Genomic DNA, 14,424 nt, shown 5'->3' with positions numbered 1-14,424 from the left:
CTTTCTTTTTTTATCGTTTTATTTTGTTTCTGATTATACATGTACATTAATTTTAATAACCATTTCTTTGTAAATCATGTTGAGAGAGAAAAATCAGAACAAAAGGGAAAAATCATGAGAGAAAAAAAGCATAAGAAAAAAATGGACATAGCATGTGTTGATTTAGCATGGATGGGGCATGGATTTGGGCAAGTCACCACCAAATCTCCATAATTCTTTCTGTGGATGTAGATGACATTTGCTATCCAGAATTTATTGAGATTGTATTAAATCACTGAACCACTGAAAAGAACCAAGTCTTTCTTTCTTTTTAAAGCTATTTATTTTCAAAATACATGGATAAATAGTTTTCAACATTCTCCCTTGCAAGTGTTTCAATTTTTTCTCCCCCCCTCTCCCCTCCCCCTTCCCTTAGAAAACAAATAATCCAATATATGAAGAACCAAGTCTTTCATAGTTGATCACTACACAATCTTGCTGTTCCTATATAAAATGTATTCCTGGTTCTGCTTGTTTCAGTCATCATCAGTTTGTGTACATCTTTCCAGGCCTTTCAAAAATCAACTTTTTCATCATTTTTTATAGTTGTTCGGACTTTTTCAATGAATCCATAGTTCATTAGATCCTCACAGTTCTAATTATGAGATCATAGTTTTACAGATAGAAAGGACACTGGAGAAAATCTAGTCCAGTCTTTTCATTTTATAGATGAGGAAACTGCAAAAACATTAAAGTGACTTGTTTAACAAATGATAAAGATAGGATTTGAACTCAGGACTTGAGTCCAAATTCAGTATTTCCCCCCATTCCTCTCATCTTCCCAGCATCATCATTTCACTAGTTCAGGCTTGACAGTCATTCCTGCTGCACGAGCCACTATATACCATCTTCAGAGATTCACAATATGACTAAACGTGTTAAAGATGATCTTCATCTTTCCCTGAAATGCTCTACATTGTCTTTCCTTGCATAATTAAAAAATATATATTCAATATAATAATATTGGCATATAGTAGCATACAATGTGTAATTATTATATATTAATATGTAATCCTTGCTGAATTTAATTGAACTAGATTCTATTTACCTTTAGCCACATAAATCTCAACCTTTCCTTTCTGGGGCTACCTCTCAGTTCACCTTTTGGGAAGGAAAGTGGTCTTTTCTGTTGGTTGGTTGGTTGGTTGGAACCCCCACATTCCATAAATGTCCATTTTCACTGGTTCCTCCCTAAAGGCTTCTGGGTTCATTTTCTAGGTCATACACTACCTCCTACTGTCAAAGGAAAAGGTGAAAAAGGCTTTAGAGTCTAGAAATCTTAGGTCTGAAGGATTTAAAGAGATTTCTATTTGGTGCAGGTGTCCTGGAAGGAAGCTGCTGCAGGGCAGTGCCCATGTGCGGTTTGGAAATAGTTTAAAGCAACTTTGCCACCATAAATCTCCAACCCCTGGCACATTCGATCCCCTTGATTTTGCACCTATTCTGCCTCGGCTAGGCTCCCTCCCACATTCTTACTTCCAGTCACAGACGATTTGTTCAGTTGGCACCCTATGCCAATAATCAGTCACCAAGAGAGGCAGCGCCAACTTGGATTTCCTCATTTCCTAAAGCTGAGAATCCTGATGCCAGCCAGGGAATCCACACTTCCATTTTCAGACTGGAGACAGTAGACCAAGGAAGTAACATGATATAAGCAGAAAGAGCATTGATTCTGATTTCAGATGTCTTGGGTTCAAATTCTGACTCTGATGCTGATATTTGGCAAATTACTTAGTTTCCCTAGGCTACAATCTCCCTATTTGTAAAATGAAGGGTTCTCAGCTGGTCTCTGAGGTCTCTATGGGATGGGAACAATAGTGAGCTGGGGAACTGGTGTCCAGCCAGAGGCTCAAGTGAGAAACAATGACACATCTGGCAGGAAACAATCCTGTTGATAAGATTAAAAGAGAACTAATTCTCTTCTTCTTTTCCCTTCTTCATAAGACATAGAAGAGTGTAGCTTTTTTAAAAAACCAACCAATTCCAAAGGGCAGCAAGATGGCGCAGTGGATAGAGCACTTGGAATCAGGAGGACCCGAGTTCAAATTCAGCCTAAGAAACTTACTAGTTGTGTGAGTCTATTTGTCTCAGTTTCCTTATCTGTAAAATGAGCTGAAGAAGAAAATAGCAAACCACTGCATAATTCCATGAAGAGTTAAACATGACTAAAATGACTGAACAACAATGTACTAAATCCAGGGGATTCAAAGATAGACAGTCTCTATCTTCAAGAAACTTACATTCTACAGGGTGCAGGGAGAGGGATGAGACTTTCATTTCAGAGTCTTCTGATCTCGATGGTCTTCCATCCAGTAAGGCGAATCAAAGTTCTGGTGACAACCAGAAGAGTTGCTGCCCACTGGCCCCCCAAACTTATTACTGATGAGACTCCCCAAAAGCTGCATATTTCCAGCCAGTATAATTTCATTCTCAAAAGTTACTCAACTGAATTTATGGAAGCACAGAAGACTAGCATAATCCTTCATTAAACCAAGACATTGAGATGAATAGTCTTGCTGGATCTCACAGCTAGTTAGCAGCTCAGATGGGATCATCTAGCTTTCCAGTTTGTATCTTAGGGCTCATTCCATTTTACGGCCACATCTTTTTCATTGAGAATCTCTGGCAACTAAGCTATCTGGGTACCAGTAATTCTCCTGTTGTGTCTCCATTGGCTTGTAAAGTCACCTTCATGAACGACGCATCGAGTGATTAAATTCTGTGATACTAACTTAAAGGAATATCTCAATTACTTATGGTACACTTCAGAGCCTGTCTCAGTACACTGTGCGAGCCCTTGGTTCCAAATCTATCACTTAGCAACAAAGGCATCAAGGAGCCCAAAATAGCTCATTTAACAGAAGAGATGAGTGAGTTTTCTAGAAGGGGAAAAATATAGCAAGACAAATAGGTAAAAATATCTCCTGGTAGAGAGAGAGCTGATCTCCTTGCCACATTTCTTTGCCATTTTAAGTAGTAGGCTGACTCAAACCGTAAAGAATGGCTGATCTCAAAGCCCTATTCTCAGCTCTGTTTAGGAACCTTCTGCTTGACTGTGTAAACCCAGGGAGGTGGAAGGAGGAGGGTCCCTGGGAGCTGAGTCACATCCGGAAAGCTCAAAGCAATTACTAGGATGATGGTGATGGTTTGTAGGGTCTCTTTCTGCTGAGCCTGGACTGCGCTGCACACAGGGGCTTGGAGAGGAGGAGGAAAACTTGCTATTTTTCTTGCTATAAAACAGACCAATTGAAAGCATAGACAGCCACTATTTTTGATGAATCCACACAGATCCAATGATATCCTCTTTTCTCTTGTTCTAAAACCATGGCAGCTAATAATGCAATTCTCTGTGAGTCAATCCTGATTATTCAGAACTACTTCTTTTTTTCCATTGTGTCCTTGAAATCATTGACAAAGGCCATGTGTGAATGGCCCCAAATGAGAGTCTGGATGACTTAGGAACATTTGGAAATTACATGGGCACAAATAGGTGGTTGTAAAAGGACTAAAATTCATAAATAGAGATAGGGTTGAATTTGAGAGTCAGAAGCCCTGGGTTCGACTCTCAATTACTTACTACTTGTTTGACCCAGAGTATTGTCTTCAATTTCCTTATTTATAATCAGAGGGGTTATACAAAATGATCTTCCAGCTCTAACGCCTATAAACTATGACATTCAAAGAGAGATCATGGCATAAGAAGTGGAAGGGAGAGCATTCAGGGGAAGCCTAATACTTTACAGTTGAGTAAATGAGGTCCAGAGATGATAGGATTTGCTAGTTGGTAGGTGGGATTCAGGTCTTCCTACTCCAGATATTCGTAGTCTTTCCATTGATATCATGTAAGTTAGCTCAAAGCTTCCAAAATGCCAGTGAGTTGAGGCTGTAAGTGATAACGTTCAACATACAGTCCCAATATTGAAAATTATTTTAAGAACATTTGTCAGGGGAGAAGGATGTGTTGTAGATCTTGAAATATTTATTATGGAAGTAAATTGACAGCTTCCCAATGTAGAATAGGCAGGGGAATTCTGATAAATATTTGCTGACTGGGTGAGAAATTTATGCGTGAAACACTTTTTTAATTAATTTAATTGAATTTAAAGTTTTAATTAAATGTAAAACTTAAATTAATTTAAACTGTATTATTAATATTTTTCATTACTTCCTTAAGTCTAGAAATTAACAAAATAATAAATTAACCTCTGATTTATAGTCTGCTAATTTCCAGGGTATAAATGCTCACCTTGAAAAATTTAACAATTTCCTCTCACAGGATCAGGTTGAGCTGGCTCTGGTACACCCTTGGTGGGGCTGGAACTTAAATTTGCTTAGAACTTCTATTACTTGAGAGGAGACTAAATTTGATCAATTTATAGACAGAGGTCATAGGGCTGTTGTGAGGATCAAATAATAGTTCTATGCACATGTAACAATCAAGTGCCACACACATATATGTGTGTGTGTGTGTGTATACACACACACATTTTAATATGTATTATATATATATACTCATATGTGCACATATACATAAATCCATGTGTATATGTGATCTCTACCTACTCATATGTGTGGTATATATACATGCACAGATATATATGTATATAGAGATGACATATGCATGTGCACGTGTGTATACACACACACACATGTATTATGCACACACTATTGGAACAATTTGGTGGCACAGTAGACAGGCTTCAGGAAGACTCGTTTCCCTGAATTCAAATCTGGCCTTAGATACTCAGTAGCTGTGTGACCCTGAGCAAGTCACTTAACTCTTTTTGCTTCAGTTTCCTCATTTGTCAAATGAGTTGGAGAAGGAAATGGCAAAGTGCTCCAGTGTCTTTGCCAAGAAACTCTTAATGGGTTACAAAGAATTGAAAATGATTGAATATCTATTGTTACTATATTCAACTAGTTCCATTTTTCATTGGTTTTCTTAAACTAGGTATAAATTTCCCTCTTATGGATCACTGGATCACTTAGCAACATTTGTCACTTAGATATTATTCCTGGATCCTTCTGTTCCCACCTTTGGAGAGTGGTCCGAGTCTTGTAACGGCATTTGAATCATAGCCATCCCTCCCCACGCTATTCCTTGAAACAAAGAAGTAGGGCTGAAAAGTTCTTTATTAAGGCTTAAACATACAAGCACAGGTAGATTCTACAGCAGCTTTGGGTTATGTGTGGGGAAGTCCTCAGACTTCACAGACCAAATTCATCCTCTGTCTAAATAGATCCTCACCTGATAATAATGGATTCACTGTGTTGAAAGGATCAGAGAACTTTAATGAATGGGGAAGCCCTTTAAAGTTAACCATGCTCTACCCAAGATGAATACTCTATATAATCTAACTCCACATCCCATATCAATTTTATTTTTAACTATCACCCGCTCTACCTTGGGCTTCCATACTACTTTAGGCTCTAAAATGGTACAGAAACATAACCCAAATTCGTTTTAAGCAGAAAGTCAGAAAGAAGAGAGATTTGAAAGAGGGGAACCAATTAGGAGATTACAGCACTTCACAAGAGAGCAACAAAAATCTAAACTAAGGTAGTGGATAGATATGATAGATGGAGAGTAAAACTGATAAAACTTGACACCTAATTAGATTTGTGAGCTAAGAAAGAGTGAGGAGTTGAAGATGACTTCAAGGTTATACATCTGAGAGATTAGAAAGCTGGTAATGTCATTGACAGAGAAAAGGAAACTACAAAAAAGGATGAATTCAGAAAGGTGGAAAATTGAGTTCTGTTTTGGAAATGTTGAGTTTGAGATGCCTATCAAACATCTAACTCAAGATATCTATTAGGCAGTTGATGATGCAGAGCTGGAGCTCAAGAGAATAAAACTGGATATCTAATTCTAGGAGTCTTCTTCATGGAAATGATCATGGAACCCATGGAAGTTGAGGAAGTCACAAAAAAAAAAAAGGAGGAGAGAAGTAAAAGAAAAAAGGGTCCAGCCAGGATTGAGCATTAGTGACACAACTATAGCTATATGAATGATACAGTTGATGATCTAGAAAATGAGTGAGAAGTGGTTATATAGGCAAGGACAGAAGCAAGAGAGAAGAAAACTCAGAGAAGACAAAATATCCAGGAAGAGCAAGAGAAGGGGTAGATGGACTTAGGAAGTGAATGAGAATGAAAAAGAATTTAGTCAATTCATCAATTCTCTGATTGCACTGGTAAGAGAAGCATTTGCTCTCCTATATTTCCCCTCTTTTGTCTGAGCATAAATACATTTGATACAATTAGTGAGAGATCCCAAGTAGATAGCTACCATAACAGCCCATTTATTCTGACACTAATGTTCTTCCAATGATACCAAATAACTGTGAACCAAAGTATATCATAGTCTCAAAAAAAAAAAACCCTGAAATTTGAGGGAATCCAAATGAAAGTGGAAATAAGTGTGATAAACATCAACAGACTGAATCATATTGACAATATCAGAGCATAAAAGACATCATCAAGCCCAAAAGACAGTGAACTTGTAATGCCACGAGAGTGTGGGACAATAGAAGGACATCCCAGTAACAAAAGAGCATTAAAAACAACTAAGGAAGGCTTCAAACAAATTTAGTGGATCACCTTAAGATTTAGAGAAAGCTGTGAAAAAAATGACATGTGAAAGGAGATGCGGGTAGGCTACAGTCTATACCCATGGTGGGAGCTGGAGGGTGTAGCTACATAAATGAAATCATGGATGCAAGGAATTGAGAACCCACCTATAGGAAACATCCCTCTTCTTTCATTTTATGCAGGTCTCTGAAGCCATACAAAACAGGGTACTACATAGGGTTGAAGGGCAAAGGACCTGGGTCCACAAACAAATAGGAGTATGGACAAGGAGTAGAGGAGCAGGTGATATCAGCACATGTATAGTCAACCTGTCCCTCATTCTCCTCACAGTGGGGAACAGAACACCTATTAGACAAGCTTAAGTTTCCTTTAAGACTCCATAATGACATTTTTCTATTAAATTGCTTTGAAGCATGTGTCTGTTTCCAGGCAGGAGACCAACATAATTCTTCCAATTTGGAATGAGGACATTAAAAAAATCAAATGGAAAAGAAAAATACAAGTCCAATTAACGTACTCCCTTCCTCTCTTGTTTAGCATGGCAGTTCCTATTGCTCACAGATGGGCCCTCATAGCAATTGCCCCAAACCCTTTTTTAAGATGAACATTTTCTCTCAACTCTGAGAAGGTGGCAGAGGGAACAGTGTGTGTCCAATTACCTGAGTTATGCAATGGACCAGTGAAGAGCACTTGAAGGAATATTTATCAGATACCCTTAATCACATTCATTGCTTGATGTTTTTTCCCAGATGAACTGAGATGATTATATGCACCTTTTCTCATTGAAACTTTTTAATGGGGGTGGGGAGTGAAATACATCAATGAGAAAACAATTTACAAGACAAATATTCAGCAAGATATTGGTGAAGCCATATCTTTTTATTCTCATGTCAATGTTCTCATATTGGATCCTACCATTTTCCTGAAAATAGCCAAAAAAAAAAAAAAAGAACCCCTTGCAGTCACTCAAAGGATAGGATTCCATGGGCACCCTATACATAGTTTCAGAACCTGTAACAGCACCAAATATTCCAAGAGCAGAGAAAAAGAATGGACCCTTTAATCCTACCATTTCTTCATCTTCATCCGCAGGAACAACAAAACAAAACAATATAAAACACATTACTTCTTTCTTAAGTATATATGAAATAGCTTATCCTAGAAGTACACCACCAAACATTGACTGCAACTCCCTTGATAAACAGTTTTAATATAATAGCACTTAATCCCATTGTACAGCAAGTCTGGGGTTTTTAAAATTTAAGATTTAAGGAATATTACAATGGAAGGGGAAATTCCAGCAGTAGAAAATTCATTTTAAGTGGAAAATCAGGCTGTAAATCAGTAAAACACAGAACCTAGCAGAAATTCAATTAAACCAGTAATTAGAAATGATGAAGTGGTAGGAAAGACAGCTTGTTATTTTCAAATGAGTTCCAGCATTGGGCTCTATGAGATCGAGTGACATCCTAGTGGTGACAACTACATCTGAAAAAAATCATCTGGGGCCTTGAGAGCTGGAATATCAGTTTCTCCCTTTAAGTGGCCCTACTTTGGCTTTCAATCTACACACAAAAGCTATATAATAAACATGTTAGGACCCCGTATTTCAATAGTTCATAGGGAATCCACTCATTCTATTTAAAAACTTACCTCCTGCAGGAAATCTTCCTAGAGAAATTCTGTGTAGCTCTGGTATTTCATGCTAGCATCTTCTTATCATATCTATGCAGCTAAGAAATATATGATTTGCATTATGCAAATGTGTGTATACATATGTTCTTTGCATATATGTTTTTGTGTAGGTATATTGTTTCCATATACAGTGAATACTTAATACTCTTTTTTTCTTTTTCTTTTTTTCTTTTTTTTTTTTCTGAGGCAATTGTGGTTAAGTGACTTGCCCAGGGTCACACAGCTAGAATACTCTTTTTAAAATTTTTTTTAGAACTAAGCTTCCCCTTTTATGGAATGTTTCTTTTGATGAGAAGGCAGATTGTGCTACAAAATGGCTGCTCCAAAATGAAACAAAGGTTTCTGGGAAGTTTTCAATATCCTAATTGAGATAGAGTTTGGAGAAGGGGATTAGTTATACCCTAATAGAGAATGGTAATGATGATGAATCTTATCATTATCCAGCATCACTTATAGGAAAATGCCTTCAACATTTCTCAAGTTGGTCAAAGATAATAAAGTGGCCATGACAGCAAAAACTTATTCCTGCTCAGAGATTTCTCAGAGTTATAGAGAGCCAGCTTCCTGAGAATATCATCACTCAGGCCTAGAAATGAATAAAGTTGGGAAGGGAATAGCAAGGGTGTCTTCTTACTTCCTCTGAATGTGCTATACATGGCAGAACCTGATTCTCACCCAGTGACATATGTCAACACAAGCTTATAAACACCCTTGGAGCATCCTCAGTTTTACATTGGGTTCTGGGTCATATACAGCATAAACTGCTGCAAATTCTTGGCACTCATTCTCTTCAACAAAGAAATCTGACACACTGGGGGCCCTCACCAGGAGCAAGCTGTGCCCTGATAATGCAGACTCAGAAGTTCTCAGGGACAATATCCAGGATCATAAGATCATAGAATGGAGCTGGACAATATTGTAAAGGTCATCTAGTCCAAAATCCCCCCCTGCATTGTACAGATGAAGAAACTGAGGCTTCAGAAAAGTGGAATGACTTGCTCAATTTTACATAGACAATATGGCAGAACCTCTAACTTCAAATCCAATGTTCTTTCACTTGTACCACATACCAGTCACAAGCTTTCTTTAATTCTTCCATTATTGGTCTTGGTTGTGACTGATTCAGGCAAGGTTTAAGGAATAAGACCTAACATGCATTATTTTTATAAATGCTTAGTGACTTTATTTGATTGGATTCATAGATATCCGAATCTAAAAATAATGTCCCCCAGGTTCTAGATTTCTGTGTGTTTTTATTCTCTATTCTCCATGTAAAGAAGGGAGATATCCATCCACTTCTAGCACCTAGATCCTGCCTGATATTTCAGTTAACATTAAATACATATTTTCCATTTTTCCTTTCATTTGGATCTTTTATTTTTTTTTAGTCACTCACAGAAATCCCCAGACTCTCTGAGCATAGGTCTGGGCCAAAATATTTCATCTAAGTAGTCCCAGAAAATGCTTAGGGGATCAGCCTGAGATTTCAAAAATTTCAGAATCTTTTGGTTCCTTTCCCTCTTCAAAAAGAATTCAGAATTCAAATTCATCCAGACATCCAGATTAATAATGACTAACTTCAAAAGAGCCTCATCCGTTCTATAAAGAAATCACGAAAGTCTTTTTCTAAAACATCTTGCCAGGGTTGATCTATAGGCAAATAGCATGCCAAGGAAAAGAAAGAGTAGTTTAAAAAGAGCTGGGGTGCTTGATGTGATAGGTTTTTCTTCCATCCCATCATTTGTCTGTGGTGTTTGCAGGACATCTGATTATTTGAGAACACCTGCAGCCTGGTCTGGAAGTGAGTGATAACTAGACAGGATTACGGAGAAACTCACTGAGGAGCCCAAATCCTTCCTCCCCATAGATTTTTCGGTTGCTTATCTCAGTGGCTTTAAAGGGGATTAGAGATGAAATTTCCTACTGCGGCAAAACAGGATATGAAGGACTACAGGGAACAAAGGGAATCGAACAAGATGGGAAAAGGAGTCTAGTTTTCTGGGAATCTTCTTCTTGATGCTGTCGTACTTTCCTCCAAGAAAAGGATTCCTCTCTAAGGGTCAAGCATGGAGGATTAAGAGGAGGAGAGAGGTTCCCCAGGGACAAATAACCTCCCATCATTCTCCTCACAGTATCTTTAATTTGACATGCACTGGCTCTTCTTGACCCTAAGGACGTACAGATTAATTAATGAATATCAAGTCCAGACACAGTGAATGAGGGAAAGAGAGGTCCCACGATCCTTCAGGAAGAAAATTTTTGATACAAAAATAAAGCTAATATTCTAAGTTGCCTCCTCCTTTAGACACCCCCTCTCTCTTTGGCAGCTTTAACCCAATCTCCTAGTTTCATCATGAAGTAATAAAGAATAGGATATAAAAAAAGAGTCTATCCAAAGTGTTGGGGATCACTGGATGAGCCCCAGAGGAGAGTGGCAGGGGTAGGGGTATGGGGGGTCGAGGGGGACTGGGTCAAAGACTTGAACATGGAGTTCATAGTCAAAGGTTCAGTCTCTTATCCTAATGCTTTTTAGAGGGAACCCAGACTTCCCAGGTGGATTTGGCTGTGTATCCCCCAGAGTCCAATACATATGGAGTGTTTCTTCTTTCTCACCACAACCCTTTCCTGAAACTGTGTCTGCCTGGGAAGACTTGAAGGTGGAGAAATAGGTCACATTGATGCAGTTATTGACCTTTCTCCAAACCATAAGAAATCCTGCATTTTCACTTTTGCCTCCCTTGAAACAACATATTATGGCTAGCAAAGCTCAAGAGAAGCTGAAACCATCTCTCTCTCTCTCTCAATCTCTCTCTCTCTCTCTCTCTCTCTCTCTCTCTCTCTCTCTCTCTCACACACACACACACACACACACACACACACACACACCAAAGATCAAGCTTGACATTTGTTCAGCACTGCACTCTGGACAGTGACCCTAGTTTCTGGCTGTTTGGTGGTCTGGAAGCCTGGCATCCTGAGGATATGCCCAGATTTTTCTGGGGTAACATTCCACATCAAGTCCCGTGGTCTCTTTTGGAAGTTTTAGCCTTGGGTGATCACACCATTTCCCCCCTCACAAGTGATCTCTGCTAAATAGTTACATTCAGCATGCATACCATGGCTAGGCACATGACTGAGTGTGACTCAGGGTAAACAAACTCACTCTAATCAGAACTAGTGGGCACCATTTGGCTTACACACTGAGTCACCCTCTGTGCTGAGCCACGAGAATCTGGTGAAATGTAACCACGCACTTGGCCATTAAAGATGCAAGCCATCTGAGGAGTCAGATTCAGAGAGGAGAAGCTGTCAAGGACAATCAAACATATAACCTGAAAGCTTTTTTTTTCATTCACACAGAAGCCAATTAATCTAAAAACAACAAAACCCCTTCACTCTATCATATGATAATCAGAGAGCCCATTTACACATTCTTGAAGTTTTTTTCTGTGTCTGAACATATTTTAAAAATTCTTAAAGTTCTTATCAACATAGGGAGTGTCTTGAAAATAAAATCAACTTTTTTCAGCCCTCTCCCAATTTTTAACACCTTCCTTTATTTCCACTGTCTTCAATCCCAGTGCCAAGTTTGAATGATTTTGGTGATAGTTAACTAAACAAAGGCCCTAGTGATATAACTCTCAAACAAAAGCTAGGGCCACATAGGAGAATCTGGGACAAATAAAAAAAAAAAAAAATACACAACATGCCACAGTGAAACAGTTAAAGAAGGCTTTTGCCACTGCCATTTCAGGATGTTCCCTGCACTATAAAGCAGTTAAGACTCGCTAAATCTGGCCTTCTAAAAAGAAATAGCAGGTTTGGTTTCCAAATCAGTCAAACCTCTGAGGTACTCCTGGAGTTAAGGGAAGAACATAATGAATGCACTTACATTTTAAAATAGCATAAAAGTCACTCACCCCCAATATCTCCTCACCCCATCAATCACAACCCTTTCACAAATAGAAATTCCCCTTGAGAGTAGATCTCTACTCTGAATTCCTGAAGGGCTAAACTCAGGGGCTAAGTATTAAATATTCATCATAGTGGCGAGCTTCAGCTCCCCTTGCCAATGTGATATTCAAGGTCAAATGGATCTGAGGCCGAGAGGCTGAAGCCGGGCTCCCTATGGTTGGGGGGCCAGCAGCCCTCGTGTTTCAGGGTGGCCAGTGTCCCTCCCATCCAGGGAGGTGCAACCTAAGAAGCGATCTCTTTGTGCTGAGGTGGGCCCCTGGATCTCAGGAGGTTCCTGGGTCCTACCGTCCTGCCCTTGGGCCTGGACGATTTTAGTTGTCCTCTTCAGACTCCTTGGGAACCCAGGCGTTCTCGACACCGCCCCCCACACATATACCCCGCCCCAGAGAGCGCTTCCTTGCTCTGCCCCTTAGAGAGCGGTCAGCTCGGTAACCAGGCAACAGAAGTGGGAGCAGCTGGAGAGGGACCTCAGCCTGAGGAGTCTGACACCCAAAGAGGGGAGAGGGCTTCTAGCATCTCCATTCCTCAGCCTGTCTGGGCAGGTTCGGGGAAAATAGCTGAGGGGGAGGAAGGGGGAGAGGGGATGCACCCAGGGCTTTCCTTGGGGACAAGGTGGAGTTACGGGCTGGTTAAAAAACAGTGAAATGGGACGATGACTACTGCCCTGAGGAAAGTTGCAACGGAAGACCCTTGCCAAGGCTCCAGAGCCAGGGAAATGCCCGCTCCAGCTCTGAGGAGAGTCCGCGCCAAGATGGGAAGGAAGAAGGGAGGAGCACAGCGCCGCCGGTCATCAACTCACCTGTCCCGTGGACTCCGAGGAGCCTCCGCCCCAGCGCAGCCGCGGCAGCAGAGATCCTAGCTGGGTCGTGGGTCCCCAGCTCCGATCACGCTCACTCACACCCGCGTCCAGACGCCCGACAGTCTGGGTGCAGCACGGCGCTAGAAAGCCTGCCCAGAGCCCGGGGCTGCGTTTCCAGGCGGAGCTGCGCGCCGGCGCACGCGACAAGCACCCCCGCCCCCCTCCGCCCCCCTCACTTCGCTCTTGGCGTTCGCAAGCGCCAACCTTCCCCCGCCAAGCTATCCTGGGGCAGCCGCTCCAGGGGGGCTGCCGGTGGAGGCTCGCTCGAGGTGGCCCCGCCTCGAAGTCGCCAGGGGAGCAAAGAGCCCGCAAACGGTGATGGAGGTAGTGGCGGCGGGGACGGGGAGCTCGTCTCTGGCCACGGCTCCCTCCTCCAGCCCAACGCCGACGGAGTATACCTAAGGTGGCGGGGCGTCCCCGGTGCTTCGCTCGGCTCAGCCCTGCCCTGCGCCCCGGCACGGCGTCTAGATGCCCCTGTCGGCAGGGGGACAGCGGCACTTTGTACTGTCCCTGGCTTTCCGGAAGGCCACTCTTTCCGCTGAGCTCGTGACGCAAGCTTGACTCACTAGCGGTCCCGCGTCAATGGGAGAGGCACGCGTGCAGTAGACAGAGCTCGGCTGAGGACAGGAGACGAGAAGAGAGGAGGGGTGCTGCGGGATCCATCCGTGGGCACGGATGCCCGAGCTGAGCCCAACATCTGCTGGCCTCCCTTTCTCGGAGACAGGAATACATTCACGACGCCTCAGTGGGTGTCCCGGCAAGCGCTCGCCAACGCCCGTCTGGGCACACACACATCGGGCAGGTGCCAGCAAGGCCATCTCTACCTCTGAGGCTTCCTAGGCCTCCGGAGAGAGCAGGCTCTCATCTCATCGCCTCATTGATCAAAGCCCTGCAGGAGAAACTCCTGTTTCCTGGCCCTCCACTCTAGCCAAACTGGAGTATTTCTTCGCCACACCCCTAACTCAAGTTGTATGTTCTCAGTTCCCTACCTCTGCTTTCCTCTCCACCGTTCTCCCCCCATCTATAGAAGAATATATATGCCCATCTATAGAAATGATGCTAAAGCCTTAAAGACCAAATCAAACCTTTTCCCTTACTTGCAATAGGTGATTTCTTCTCCCTTCAAACAGACGAAGCCACTTAAAATCTGTAGGGCTCCTTATAGGAGAACAGGAGGGCTTCTGTCTTACGGTACATGGGATCAGGAAGAGTAAGACACAACTGAACAACAATAACCTTCATTTGACTCTTAGTAGGTAAAC

General features: G+C 41.5%; 1 protein-coding gene across 1 annotated transcript in view; it reads right to left on the bottom strand.

The window, feature by feature from the left end:
* SLC6A17 (solute carrier family 6 member 17) overlaps positions 1–13,910 on the bottom strand; it is a 66,549-nt gene extending 52,639 nt beyond the window's left edge. Inside the window, exon 1 of the mRNA XM_003769747.2 lies at positions 13,103–13,910. The gene's annotated coding sequence lies outside the window, so the exon portion shown is untranslated. The remainder of the gene's footprint in view (positions 1–13,102) is intronic.
* Positions 13,911–14,424: the final 514 nt, after the last annotated feature.

This window comes from Sarcophilus harrisii, chromosome 4 (assembly GCF_902635505.1).
Source record: "Sarcophilus harrisii chromosome 4, mSarHar1.11, whole genome shotgun sequence".
NCBI classification, from domain to species: Eukaryota; Metazoa; Chordata; class Mammalia; order Dasyuromorphia; family Dasyuridae; genus Sarcophilus; species Sarcophilus harrisii.
The sequence above is the reverse complement of the archived record's forward strand: the minus strand, read 5'-3'. Positions and strand labels throughout refer to the sequence as shown.